Source organism: Pithys albifrons, chromosome 3, assembly GCF_047495875.1.
Source record: "Pithys albifrons albifrons isolate INPA30051 chromosome 3, PitAlb_v1, whole genome shotgun sequence".
NCBI classification, from domain to species: Eukaryota; Metazoa; Chordata; class Aves; order Passeriformes; family Thamnophilidae; genus Pithys; species Pithys albifrons.
This window is the reverse complement of record NC_092460.1, coordinates 37,233,798-37,248,907: the sequence shown is the minus strand read 5'-3', so window position 1 is coordinate 37,248,907 and position 15,110 is coordinate 37,233,798. Positions and strand designations below refer to the sequence as shown.

Here is a 15,110-nt window from a genome sequence, read left to right as displayed (position 1 = left end):
TACCCAACAGGCAGTAGCAGGAAGGAAACATCTTGCAACACTGCCCAGTACGGAAGTGTCTTCAAGTAGCTGAGGGAAGCATCTCTAAGTCGGAGAGTTGGATTAATTCTTTATTTCTATTTGCACTGGATGTAAAAAAGGTACAGAGCACAAAAAACTCCATCAAAGACAAAGCACAGAAGAAAGAAAGGTTTACACTGATGTGCAGTCTTGGATGCCAGATGAGGTAAAACAACTAAAATTTTGCCACTGACCTCTGAGTCGGGGAGCTGCATATTTTAGTTTCCCGAACTGCTTCCTGAGACAAATCTGTTTCAGATAAACTAATGGAAAGGCAGTCAATTCTAAATTGCTGTTTGCTCTTAATCTATTTGGACATTTGTCTCTCGTGCACTTCATTACTTCTTCAGAGCATCTCTGTGCCCTCAAAAAGGAAAATGCAATGCCAGTGTGCCCACCTTTATTCCTTACACAGCTCCTTGAAAACAGAGTGTCCTGTATCCAGAGCTGGAATGTTTTCCAGCAGGATAAACTTGTGAGGAAAATTTAAGTTCAAGCTCCAGCACGTGAAACACAACTCAGGATTTCCAGAGGCACTGGCTTGCTACCAAAGACAAGTATACTTTCAAAAGCATAGAAAAAGCATACCCTTTCTGACATACTAACCCCTCTCTTGTCATATTGTGTGTTCGTGCTTTGGGGAGTGATAATACTATAACACCTGGCTAAAGTAGTTGCAAGAACATTTCTTAACACAGACACAACCTATTTTCCTTTCTTAATCTTGTTCTTAGAAATGTCTGTATTGCTTTTGCAGACATCTTCCAGAAAAAAAAAAAGCAGCCTGAAGCAGACCCCCAGCATGGCAATATCTAGGAAATGTCCTAAGAAACTGTCAGACTGAAAACTGAGGCTTAGCCTGACAGGTGACACTCATCCTTGTCAGAGAAAGAAATGCAGGAGCCACAAGTCAGCTTTTTGAGGCAGCACAGCAAAATAACTCCTGTTATTGAACCTGTGATTCTGATACTTTGTGTGCTAGTCACTAGTATTGTCTCCATCTCATTATTTTAATTGCCAAAGCTCTCAACAAATCATATTGGGTTTTGGGGTTTTTTCTGCTGCTCTAAGCAGCCTGCACCAGGTTCAGGTAGAAGTACCACATCGTTGTTGAACAGAAAATCTCTGAAATTGTAGGCATGTCTCTGCTGTCCTGTGATCAAAAACACTCTGCTAGGTGCTTGTATCCAGGAGATGAAGATAGAAGGTTGCGATAAATCTGTATTTATGTGACTGAAAAATCTAACATGATTATAGTAGCAGTTTAAACCATGCAGACAACAGGAAGAGTGTCCTTGGTCCAAGAAGTCATGGTCTGGATTGAGATGGAGTGGTGTGGGTTAGACTCCTGGAACAGCTGACATCTTGGTATCAGTTACTTTGTGTTTTTGTCCAGTGTGTGAAATACTGCATGTATTTCATATATAAAGCTACTGTTAGTGCAGTGCTATATGCAGTCTAGGGTTGTTCCAAGGCAAGGCGGAAAAGAAGCCTGAACTCTAACTTTTTCAGATGAAGTGCTTTTAAAATTTGCAGGAAGTGCTCCAAATTCTAGAGGCAAAACAAAGCAGCACCCATGACTGAGGAACTAGCACACCACACTTCTCCTGCTTTTGCCTTTACAATGCTTGCTTTGGAATTTGTATTTTTGTCTTTCTATTTAATTCATTATATTACTTTCTGAGAGAGTCTGCTAGCACTGGGTGTGGGGACACTCCAGACTCTTGCTTTCGTCCCTGAGACGAAATGTCCCACAAAGAGACAGTGAGCATAGTTAATGTCATAACTGACCCGGCTCTTAATGACCCTGCTCCCAAGTCCACAGAACAAACACAGGCTTTTTCATTTATTTCCAGACTTTGGATTGATCTCCAGATGCCTGTCAGTGCTTCTTAATGTGGAAATACTGCTAAGGAAGCTAAGTAATGGTGGCAATTCAGAAGAGATCCAAGACAGGTTTTTTCTGGAGGACTGGGGATGCTGCATATCAGTGTGTGAATTTTCCTGAATCAGTTCTGTTCAAGCCCCTGGAGTGTCTAAGGCTGAGGAAATGTACTCTTAATCTAGAGATTTTTAAAAAATTCCCAAAACATCTACTTTCTCACCCATCTCTCAGTGAGTATTTTGAAACTGCTCTTTTCCAAATTTTCTAGAGCTGTCCCTGAATAGAAAGAATCTCTTTTAAACTGGGACCTCCCTAGCAGATTATCACCTCTAAGGATGAGAAAACAGTGCAGAAGTGGTGGCATCAACTAGCTGCAATTCATATTGTCTGAAATAAAAATATTATCTTTATGTCAACCTCCTGTCTGTGAGGGCCACAGCATTTGTTAAGGACCTGTACCAGGTTATTTAGTCTAGCATTTTGTGGAGCCTTGAATTAATTTGCATAATAATCTTTAATTTTTCATAACTGATGTTCTTCAGCTTTGAAAATAATCCTGTGAATTTTTCATTTATTTTGGAAGAGCTGTAACTAAAGCTCACCTTTCTGTGACTTTTCTTTTTCATCTTCCAAGGGTGTTAACTTGGATTTTTCTGTCTAAAACTGATTTCTAGCTTTCCTTCACAGGTACAGGATCTCATCTGTGCAAGCTCTTAGTGTCTTTGTCAGTGTGTTTTCAAATCTTACACCCTGGTCAGAGCTAAAAATATTCATGTTAGCATGTCAGCAGAAAGCTCTGAATTGTTGTTTTGATCTTCATATGAATTTACAGAAGAAATTGCATCTGTATTCTGCTATGCCACATGTTCCTGTTAATCCCTGTTCTTGCACATAGGGACAAATTGTGCTGTTCATTTTAATGAGTTCAGATGCATAAAATTTGCAATTTCTCACTAATGCCTCTGTAGCACAGTCCAAGTATTGACTCGGCTAATGCTTTCAACTTAGTGCCATAAAGTTCTAAGCTAAATAAAATAAATACAGAAAGTTACTTTTTTTTCCCTTAAATACTTAATATTCTTAGAAGATATTTTGTAATCTGCATCATAAAATGAAGATGGGGCTCCATGTGCAAGAAAAACCAGAAACATAAAATGCAAGGTCTACTAAGAAAAAGAAAAGTTCAAGTGGCCTAGAGGAGAGGATCATGATTATAGCAGTGTTTTAGTTCAAGGGAAAAAAATAAAGCAACTAAGTACCAGGGAAAATTCTCAATTTTATATACTCATGGTCAACAAGATAATATTTTTCAAGTCATAAAAGCTTACTGCAGTCATCTGACCCACTTGCAACTAAGGATATAAAATGTTTGTCACTGGGGAAATTATTTGATGAGGAATAAAATCCTAGAGGGTTTACAAGTTACCTAAAATTGGACAAGTTCTGCACTGCTGAGACTAACAGGCTAGAGAACCCTGCACTGACTGCCTAATAGTAGAGATACTCCATGCATGGATCTCACACCACTCAGCTTCTTCATGGTCACTTAATGCTGAAGTATGGTAACAAAAGCACTACTTGTGTGACAATATTTAGCCAATAGTGTTTTGTTTCAAATGCATGATTTGAGGAACCTGCTGTGACTCAGCTCCTGGAGACACAGATGGTGTAAGTCCTCCAGTAAGGTGGTATATAACCCTTGCTTTAATGCATCCCTGGAAACATTCAAGGCCAAGTTGCATGGGGCTCTGAGCAACCTGATATAGTTGAAGATGTCCCTGCAAATTGCAGGGGTTGAACTAGGTGACCTATAAATGTCCCTTCCAACCCAAAATAGTCTATGATTCTAATCCTCATATGAGAGGTAGAGGGAGAAACTGAAGGTGAAACAGTCATTAGGCATCATACAAGAGACAGTCCCCATTCCCATAGTGACCTGACATCTCCATGCATTCATGTACTGTCTAGGCTGTTTTTGTGAAATTCCCTGGGACATTGGCCTTGCTCCTCAGAAAGCCTGCAATCCAACTGGGAACTAGAGAATGCCACTCTGTGCTCCAAGCTTCAGCAGGTAAGTTTTTCTAAAGGTCAAGGTTCATACTAAAAAAACTCCCACCAACCAAAAAAACAAAAACCAAACAAACAAAATGCAAAACAAACAAACAAAAAACACACAGTAATGCAACAAACCCCATCACATTCACTTTGTTCTCCCAAAACAAGAGCAACATCATTAAGATTATTCCTAAGACTCTTCAGAAATCATAGAGTGCAACTGGACTTACAAAGTGACCGAGGTGCAGAACTACTCTTAATGGCTTAGTACTCTGGGAGGCACACTGAGCATCCTCTGTTTATGACTGACCTCTAAACTTTTTTTCTGAAAAGAACAGTTTGAGATCTGAGAGCACTTTTGCAATCAGCATGTTCAAAGATTTCTGAAATGTCACATGAAATATGCCTTTAGAATGTCACAGGAGTGTAGAGCCATAGCTTCTTAACAGTCACCTAAAGAGACTGCTAAAGTGGACAGAGAAGTTCTGTAATTGCATAATGATTTAGTACTTTTGACACATGATGTCAGACTGCCCATGCTAGAGAATAAAGACTTTATTCCATCTTCTGTCATGTTATCCATAAAACACTACAGCATTTCAAAACCTTCACCAAGAGCAAAAATATGAATGGGAATAAACAAAAAATGACAGTGCACAATCAAGCTTTAAGGTGCTTTCGTCATAAACATGTTTCCCTAACGCTTATTCCAACTCCTTCTGCTGGTCATCGTATTTTCCTTGCCTGTCTGAACACCATGCATGTCAGCTACCTCCTGTGCAAAAACTAGAGGCAAGATCTAAGGTGACAAGGTACTGTTTTAACTTGGTTATGAAGGTCATCCTCTTCTGTTGAGTCCCCTGCTTCTATCTGCAGCCAGTCCCTGTCTGTGCTGTGGCACTGGGAACAGAAAGCAATACTTGCAGCACTCTGATGCACAACAAAGTTCCTCAAACTTGATATTAACTTTTTCACAGCTTATTAGAAAGCACCATCAGCAAATGTTTAGCAATTGAAGAAATGCAATAAAATGCGCCATGCAAAATTATTTTAGGTGATTAAGAAGTCTTTTAGATACAGACCTAATGTGAGCTGAGATATATCCTACATACATGATACATATGAACATGAAATTAGTCTTAAATGATACTGAAACTTTGTCCATCTGGGTCTGGAAACCTGCAGGCAAATCATGATACTTTTCATACATGTAAAATGCTAGAACTTAAGAAATTGCTCTAAGGTTCTTCTGCATTTTCCATGTTCTATCTCTGGCCTCATCTTTACAGGGATGCCAAACTAGCCTTCTCCAAAGCTGATGCTTATTGTAGGATTCATATCAGTATCTGCACATGATTTAGACACACTTTGTATATGCTAGAACTACTTAGGAAAGAGGCAACTTCACTGAGTCTTCTTCATGAAATAGGATAAAGAAATTCCTATATATTTTGGTGGTTTATTCTGCAGAGGGAGACTACAAAAAGGGAACAGGCAAAGCTCCTTAGTTCTCAATCTAATGTGTCTGCTTTTTCTAGTAAGAAAGAGTGGAAATAGAGCATGAACGTTTCCACAAAGTCCTAGAAGTCTGCAGGACTATACATAAGACTTGCCTAAGTACAAGTATTTCTTATAGTACAGATTCCCAAACTCCTCCCAATAAAAACTGTGCACTATGTGAATTTCTACCATAGTGATGCTGAGTTAAATCTCAGGGGCCTCTTTCATGATAGGTCCTGAATAGAAAATTAATGAAGAAAACAGTCATACTGAGTATGTTTAAAATAGAGCTAGTTTGTTTGCATGAGAGACGCTTGGTTATTTCAGATGCCAGGTCAGAAACTGCAAATAAAATCCACCAAGAAATTACCAAAGTGATACTGAGGATGCATGGTGGTTGTTGGTGAGAAACAGATGGGTTTAATTAACACCAAACACTAAAAAAGGAGTATTCTCACATGAGATGTAGTAATTTGACATTACCCATGCAACACTGAAGATTAATTAAAAGCAAGGTTTTGATTTCTTGCCTCAGCCTGTGCTTGATTTAATTTCAGTGAGACAGAATCAGTTTTAGGAGAAGGGTAGTCAGCTGGTGCTTCCAGGACTACTATGCCTCTCTACAAATGGGTCTGAAATGTCTGTTTGGGTCGGTCCCCTCCTTTCAGGCAAAAAATGAGCCTGTATTGCTTTATGTCATTTTATTTTCCATCATTTACTTTTCACGTCTTAATAGTACAGCTCATAAACAAATCCTTCTTCCACTGACACTTAAAGGGGAGAATTCACATTTTTCATTCATCAATTATTAAAAGCATGTGTTTCTTCCTGCTCAGTTTGGAATGTTTTCCATTTGTGGCCAACCTACGTTTGCTAGTCTCTAGCTAGGTTATTGACAGTCCTATGCCCAAGCCTATTTCTTTAGTAACAAAGTTGTCAATAGGACAAGTCCGTGAATGTTTGATTATCCGGAGCACAGCTTACTGTACTGTTGCCTGTCTCTTGTTGTATTCAGCCTTTCTATTTACAGCTCTTCGGAGGCAGGAGTTATTCCTTCAGGACTGTGCATATTTATGAAAAAATTGCTGTGCTTCCTGTTCTTGTCATTTGATCAGAAAGGTAAACATAAATAAACAGAAGGAGTGGATTTAAGTGCCACATCTTCAGTTGCTCTTGCTAGATATGAATTACAAGAGCTCTTGATCCTTTTGCTTTAGGAAATTTTTTGACTGTGGTAAGGAAACAAGGCAAATTTCTCAGCTCTCTCCTGCAGCAAGGGGAAATGTGAGTGTGTAAGCACACCACAGCAGTGGGAGGTAGGCAGCCCACTTCCCACTTCCAGCTTTGTAAAGTTGTTTATTTAGCCAGATCCTCAGTGGGGGTAAGCAAGCAACAATTGCCAGAACAGACAACCCTGAAGGATACCTTTCTAAACAAATACATTAATATGGTCACTGATATACCTCTCTCCTCCTCTTTGATAATCTCAAGACCTACCATGCTCACTGTAGATAAAGGTCAAATTATTGGAAATAATTTTTTTTAAAACTTTTGCCTGGAAATAGATCTAACAGACAAACTTGTGTTGTGGATCACTATTAAATTATTTCATGTTGGAATTCAACCTGGAGCAGAACCAACTCCAGTGCATGTAACCACAAGAATTCAGTTGGGTTAAGCAGCAGTGCTTTGCTTCACAGATATTGCCACTGAGGCTGGTTAACACAAGGTGTTTGTTTTGGCACTCATACTCCCATGCCCCACATTTTGCAGAGCATGGGGTTTGGTGGGCATTTTTTCTGCTACCCATGGGTCTAATACTGAATTCTTCTATGCTGACTCTTCAACATATTCCAACATTCTGCAGTGAAGAAATAAATAGCCCACTGATTTTTGACTTCTAATTCTTTCTTCCACTTTCCCATGTTGAATGTCAGATTTGAAGTTCTCACTCATTTGTAAAGCTTCTAAAGGGCACAGGTCCTGCTCAGTAGGTCAGGAAAAGATAATGGTCAACAGCTCTGTATAACTGGCTTCCACCATTGTAGGGAGTGGGATCTGTGTTTCTCAGGGCAGCCACAGAGATAAGCCACTGACAAAAGCAGCTCTCTAAAGTAGGGTTGTGCAAATCTCTGACAGATTATACTGTAGTTAGACTAAGAGTTGGATGGCAAATATAGCAATATGAAGCAGAGAAAGGAAGTAAAGACAAGCTCCTTTTGTGCTTGTGGTTCTCTGGGTCAAAACAAAATTAGGCCCTACTGGGAAGCAGTGAAAGACACGACTGCCAAATATATTTTTAATGAAAATAAATGTTACTTCTGTGCTTTATTTTGCTGTCAATAATTAATCAGTGCATGAGCCATAAAGGGTCCTAAGACGACCCCACAGGGCTGACAGGAGTTGGGTCTCAGCTGCTGGGTAATTCCTGCCAGCCTGGGAACCATCCATCAGGCTGGATCTCAGCAGCCTTGGCCTTGAAGAGAAACCATGGAAAGGAGCTTTTATGCCTGAGTCACAATTCCCTTGGTGACTTGAGACTATCAGGCTCTTCCTTCCTTCACCTCAGTTTCCATATTGGCTACTTGAGGACAGACACAGGGGCATGTCTTCCAGGAGGGTCATGGTGGTGGTCATTGTTCCCTCAGCCTTTTTAAAAGCTACAGTTCTGTTTAACCACTAAAGAAATTCGCCTCCTGGAAATTGTCTAGCTGCATCCTTCCAGCTTGAAAACTTTTCAAGCTACTTACCTAAACAGTGGTAATGCATTGCTGCCCCAGGCCTCTCCTCTTGCTCATCTGCAGCTTCTTTTCTACTGACCCCAGAACAGCAGCAGCAAAACAACATGTGAATGTCGGCAGCTTCATGTACTTTGAAAACCAGGCTTGATGTTTTCAACATATTCTCTCATTTTCCTGTGTGCAGACTACTGTCTAATGTTTCTGGAAAAGCAGCTGGAGACTCCAGCCAATTTCTATGACATTTTAAACCTGCACATATGTTTAATATATCTACTACTTCCCTCCCCACGGCTTCAAGCTTGTCTAGTCATTCATCTTTTCATACTGTATGCCCAGACTGTGAGTTATCTACAGCTCTACTACCATAATATATGGCATTTCCCAGCACCTACCTGGCAAATCCATTAGAAACCGTAACAGCTGCAGACTAACTCCAGCAGCATAAATGCTCTATCTGGTGGGAAGCAATCATAAAAAAGACTTTTCCTATTCAGAATTATGAAAAGGCAATAGAAACAGATGCACCTCCCTTCTCAGTTATTTTTCTGTCTCCAGGAAGAGATAAGAGTCAGTAAAAACAGAAGGGAAAGAAATGTGGGTTCAAACAGCAAGCTAGGTTGAGAGATGCTGTGGTGAGAGTCCCATAGCTACTGGAGTGGCAATGGGGAGTGCTCTGGAAGGGGCCCATAAACTGTGTGTGGAAAAGCAAGGAAAACTGAGGCGTGCCTTCACCCAAAGTTGTAACTGCCTCTGCAGCAGCAGGTATATAAGACTGTGAGTAAATGCTGAGCAAGCACAGACTTGGAATAAAAGCAGCAAATGGATGAGCATGCCGTAATTTCCTCGCCCACTGCTATCATATAGCAATTCCTCCACTCTACTGCTCACCACAGTATTGGGAGTGCCTGTCAGGTGTGTGGTTAGCGGGTAAAAACACCTTCAGTCAACAGCAGCTAAACACAGCCCTTTAACCAGGGCTCAGCTGAAGACTAAAGAGTTTCATTGATCCTCCTACTTTAAGACACTGAGTGCATCTGTTTTTCATGCACCCAATGTATTTATTTTTGGGTGCTGTAAATGTAAAAGCACAAGGGTGGCACAAAGACAAATGCAGAAAGTTTACTTGAGAAATACAGACATAACTTGTTTCTCCTGCTCTGCCACAAAGCCAAATTAGCCAAATTAGGTAAACTTACCCACTTGGGCATCACATATCATGTAAAGATAAACGCTGCTTCCCATTTTTAACCTCTGTGAAGCTGGCTTCACACAATGACTGCCTGGAGAAGTCAAAGCTTGGAACATCTTCAAGGTCCAAGCCAGAGAATGGGTTCCTGGACAGTAGGAACCATTTAAGAGTGACTGTTCCTTGCTGTGTCACATCACTGCTGCCAGGATTAGCTCATCTGGATCTCATGCACTGAGCCTTTAATAATGCACGATGCACGATGCACTGACAGTGTGGACAAAGAGTAATGAAGGAGCTGGAGACAAGAAACAGAGATGTCAGGAAGCACAAAGTGAGGAGGTTGAGAAGGCAACAGTAAATACGAAGTTTCTATGTAAATTACAAAGCCATTTCACCCTATGCAGGCCTTGGAGAACATTAAACCAGCAGGAGGAAAGGCAAGGATGACAGCTGAGCTGAAACGGGGCAAAAAAGGTATGCAGGGCAAAGGGTAGGCAGGGACTCCAGATAAACAACAAGTTCATGGAAGAATCAAAATATTCGTGTTTCTGAAAGGACCTGTTAAGGTCAGCAGCCTGGGAGACACCAGTGCCCTTGTGGGGAACAACAGACTGACCAAACCACTGCAAGGATTCCTGGGACTCCACCAGGAAGCTTTGCAGTTGTCTTTTGCAAAATTACAGGAGACGGAGGTGGGCATGACAGCAATCTCATCTAGGCAAGAGCTGCAGAGGGTGACTAGGCACAGGCCTAGAGAAAAATTTGTGCTGCAAACATAAATCTTGAATCCTGGCATTCCTTTCCTGGTAATCAAAACAGCAGGCTATATTTAGCCCAACCTAAACAAAAACAAAGAACAGCAGGACTAGTCTTAGCTCTAACAGCTGCCACCAGCTGCTCAGAGGGGATGCAGGTAGAGCGGATGCCACATGTAGTTGAATGAGATGGAACAGGGGAGGCAGCTATACCTGAATGAACAACGTTCACATTTGGTCAGAGAAATTCTGCACTTTGTTATCTCATGGTTAGACGGAAGGAAGCACGAATGCATTCTACACCAAGGGTAAGGCTATAATGAACCATGGACAGGCAAAAAAGCAGAGGAAAGGAAGAAGGCAACAGATACAATCAGACAATCTTGCCACTCAGAGCAAACACTTGTATGTCTAGCCCAAGTTCCTGGAGTTCCTTCTTTTTAGTTCTAGCATGACAGAATCGACAAATGCAGTTTCAAGAAAGTCTAAAACTGTTGACTAAAATCTTGTGTCTGTGTGATAGGGCCAGTGTGGCTTTTTCAAGCAGTATGTGAGGGGGGCCAACAGGTACTGCTGGTCACAGTAGAGCTCTGCACACGGTTAATGTACACCCTGCCTGGCCCCAAAACTGTGTGTCTTCGGGCCACTACATTGCCAGCATGGAGACATTCATGGATGACAGTTACTAGTTGCACTGATCCATAAACCTAGGGCTTGCTCTCTATAGAGGAATCACAATCATCCACAGGACAGGAGCATGGAAAGGTCATCTTAATGCAACTGGTTGCTTGGAATATTACCTGCTCCAGAGGGACATATTTGCATTCTTGCTGATGAAGAAATAATCTCAAAATTAGTGAACTAATTACTGTTATGTTTCTACTAGTATATATACATGTCCATGTGCAGCACCTTTAGAGAACCTGGAACTGGTTGAAAAGTATAAAACCAAAGGATGTAAAAAGTGCTAGTGTTTAATCAGTACTTTACTAGCACAATAATACGTAATATAATATAATAATATAGTGAGTGCTAAACCTGATCACTGAATAATCATTTAAGCATCTGATTGTCATTGCTATTCTTTAAGAATGAAGGAAAAAGGGCTATTGATCTATTCCACTAGGGTAAGGGAAAAAAAACCAAAACCAAAACCCACAACAGAAAAATCTAGAGTCTCTTGCCAACTACATTTCTGGATTTCACAGGCACATTATTGCAGTAACCCTCCCTCGATACATCAGCTGGTATAGCATGGACTTTGAAGTTCATGTGGTAACTGTGAGCTTGATAACTAATTACTCTTTAATAACTCATGTTTCCTCCACAAAAGTCCCTGAAATGAAATTAGTTGGGGAAAATATATGAGCAGAAATTTGTGAAGTAGAAAAATAGCTTTGGGCTTCTTTCCCAGTAACTCATATAATTTTTTGAATGGCGGGTGGGGTGACGCTGAATTCAGTTCTACTTCCCACATGCCCAGGCCCTGAAATTGGGGAGTGATCCCTGGTAGTATGTTTCAGACATATTCCCAAATAACGAAAACAAAACACAGATTTGTTGAAGGCCTCTCTGGATTTGCTGCTGCTTGAATTTGTTCTGTAGGAACTTTCAAACTTTCATCCTGGGTTAAACAGGTGAAACAGCACAAGCCAACAGATACATATATATGTCTGCTCAGGACTTTTCCAACTGTGACACTGAAATGACTGGAGTTGGTGAGATCCTAATTTCTGTAATGGGATAGGCTCTTTGCCAGATGATACTTTTGCCACTTTTGCCCATATTCAAACATTCAAGCTATTGCTGGATTGAAAGGTGACAACAGCCCTATGTCTCATGTAGTTGATTGCATAAGTAAATTACTTGCAGAGCTGCGTAGAAGCTGACACATTTACTGGGGGAAGCCTGTGGGATCTTTAGTATCTTCCCTGTCACTTAAGCACCCGTAGAACCCACACACACTTTTGTGGCCCATACCAGAGCTGCAGCTGTACAGCCTGTAGAGACACATGAGAACTGCATCTCCCTGTGGCTGGGCAAACCATACATGCTAATTGGAATATTCAGCCTGGTGCACACACAGCAAAAAGGCAGGTTGGATAGCACATGCTGCAGCTGGACGTTGCCTCTGTTTTGGCCAAAATATGAAGGCTCCTAAGCAGACGTATTTTGAGCATTCATAGTTAACTGAGTTATGAGCTGGAAAAGCATCAGCCATACAGTGTTATCCAATATATGCCCTGTTTTTCTCTTCCTGGTTCATACATTTTCACTCCTCTTTTGTTTTCTGGGCACATACTGTACTTCGTGGTAACACAAAAGAACAAGGGCTTTGAGTCTTTATTAATTGCTTCTATGGTATTTTTAAAGGGAGTTATTTAGGAAATTTAATTTTTATTATCATAGGAAAGAAGCTGTAGGATTCAGCAGAACAATTTAAACAGCAATGTTTAAGTAATTAACTTCTACTTTAACTCTCCACTCCATCCAAGCTCCTCTTGGGCATAAAGAAAAACACATTAAAAGCTCTCTCCTCCTGAGTGCCACTTGCCTCTAGCCCAAATTAGGAGGTACAGCCCTGTCATCTACAGCAGGCTTAGCAATATACCTTCCCACCCACAGAACATTTCCTTCTCTTCCTGAGTAAAGTGCTCCTTGGCTCAAGCAAAGCTCATCTGGGGTTTTTTCAGATAGTTTAAAGCAATGTTTATGCAACTTCTGTACATTAAGAACTGAGTGAATGGAGGAGCATCTAGTCCACTGTATGAGTGCATGATGGGATGCTCATACCTGACACTACTCAGTGTAATTCTGAGCTAGGGACACTCTTGTGTGCCACTTTCTGAGGTGGTTTGCTCCTCTTTTTCTGTTTGAAAGGTTTAGGTCTACATTAAGCAAAAAACCCAAACAGAACAGGTTAGCCATTCTACTGGCCTTCTCCAGCAGGCGGGAGGAGACAAGGGGACAGGGAAAAATGACACTCACACTTGCCATTGCCTCCTGGGGTCTTTTTTAAACCTTTGAACTGTGGAAACTTGACAAGCAGCAAAAAAGTGGAGAAAAGTTTTATCTTCCCTGGCTTTAACTCTTTTGAGATGGTATTACTGTTCACGTTTGTGAACAGTGTTCTGGTTTCCCACCTCATGTTTGGAAGAGTCTTGGAAGGGACTACTTTGTAGAACAAGGAATTTTGCACCCCTTTAAACAGATGTCTAGCAACAAGATTAGGATATTCCTTAGCTCTCAGTAATAGTAACAGATCTAATGACTTTCACAGTGCATGAGGTACAGCTTTAATTCTCCACATGTCCTGAAGCACAACACTTCTTTCTTCATAGCTGCTTTGACTCAGTCATCCAAAGTCAGACAGGAAGTGGAAGAGGAGCTGTGCCTGTAACTTCACAGATGCTGTCAGGTGGTGAAGCCACTTACAGATTAAGAACCTAATATCTGGCTCTTTCTTAGCAAGTGAGCCAAGAAAGCAAGCCAGTGACCATATTTTGGAATTACTTTCTGGCAATTATAGTGGCCTTATTTATCACTCAACAGCTCCTTTTCATTGCACGTTTCTAGTGTGCTCCAATGTCCTGCCTTGCGTTCTTGCTTCTAGAGTCTGGCTTATCTTTTGGCTATTCCAGTAAACTATGATCACAGGATCCTGCCTCAACAATCCTTTACAAACTGGTCACAGGGATAGGGAATGACACAGTTACCCTTACAATAAAAGACAGTATCAACACTAATCTAGCAGGGTATTATCCAACAGACCCAGTTTTCTGGAGACTACTTTGTGTCCAGTTCTGTTTTTAGCAAAGGTGTAACAGCACTTTCACAGCTGTCACTGATGTTACTGCAGGCTACAGGAAAATAGGTATTTTCAGACACCACCCCCCTCACACCCACACACTCCCACACCCTCCCTCCCCTCCCCCTGCCCCTATTTCTCTGGAGTTGGCTAAACTGTTGAAACTGGATCCTTTTATGGGAATGTACAAGAAGTGTTTTCATAATCAAGATGGAGAATCTTAGAGGCACGGTTGCCACACTGCTGAGGTAGCTGATAGTGCTCTGTGGTCCCTCCACCCCCTTAAAATCACCTTGTTGCACTGCCCATTTAATTGCACCTTCATTGCCACCCAGATTCACATACGTGGTCACAGTCAAAAGGGGGACCTTAGTCATATTTTATGTAATATTTTCTTGCATGTCAAATGGAAAAAAAGGAAAGAGGAGGAGGATTCTGAAGGACTAAGATGTTTTTATTGGCTTTTCATTTCTTTTATCTCTCACCCAGTTCCAGAACTACAGGAAAACATTTCTACCACAAAATTCTAGTATATTGAAATCTACAAAAACGAAACAAAAAGTGAAAAAGGCTATTATTGATCCTATGCAGGTGTAGCACTTTAACTGAGCATTTAACAGGTAATTTTGTATTTTTTAAATATAAGCTTTCAAACTATTAGGAATACCAGGGTGATGGAACTCTTTTTTAGTGTTTCAGGTTTCCTGCAAATACTTTAACATTCTTATGCATTATTTTGAATCCTGTCAAAAGACTGGACAACCACAGAAACCATCAACTAAAGGTAAGATAAACTGAAGTTATTTGCAAAAGTTAGGCATGACAGTGAAATGCGAATACAAAAGAGGGGTGGGGTGAGCATAGCAGGGAAGAAGGAACAGTTTAAACTTATCCCAGTATATTATCAGCATTCCCTCAGGTATTCTATTCAAAAAGGGAGAACTGAATCTGCATTGCCTTTGAATAAGCAATAAAGCCTCCAAGAACTTCTGCCTCACATACGCCTTTTTCCCTGAGGGCTGACAGTGCTACTTCACTGATAGTGTTCTGGTAAAATACCTCCTGGCTAAACATGCTTTTATAAACAACTCATTCCAAAGTTAGCAAAACTATAATA

The 15,110-nt window shown here is 40.8% G+C and overlaps 1 protein-coding gene across 4 annotated transcripts in view; it reads right to left on the bottom strand.

Moving 5' to 3' along the window:
* Positions 1 to 15,110, bottom strand: part of RERG (RAS like estrogen regulated growth inhibitor) — a 104,127-nt gene that overhangs the window by 85,996 nt on the left and 3,021 nt on the right. The window lies entirely within an intron of this gene.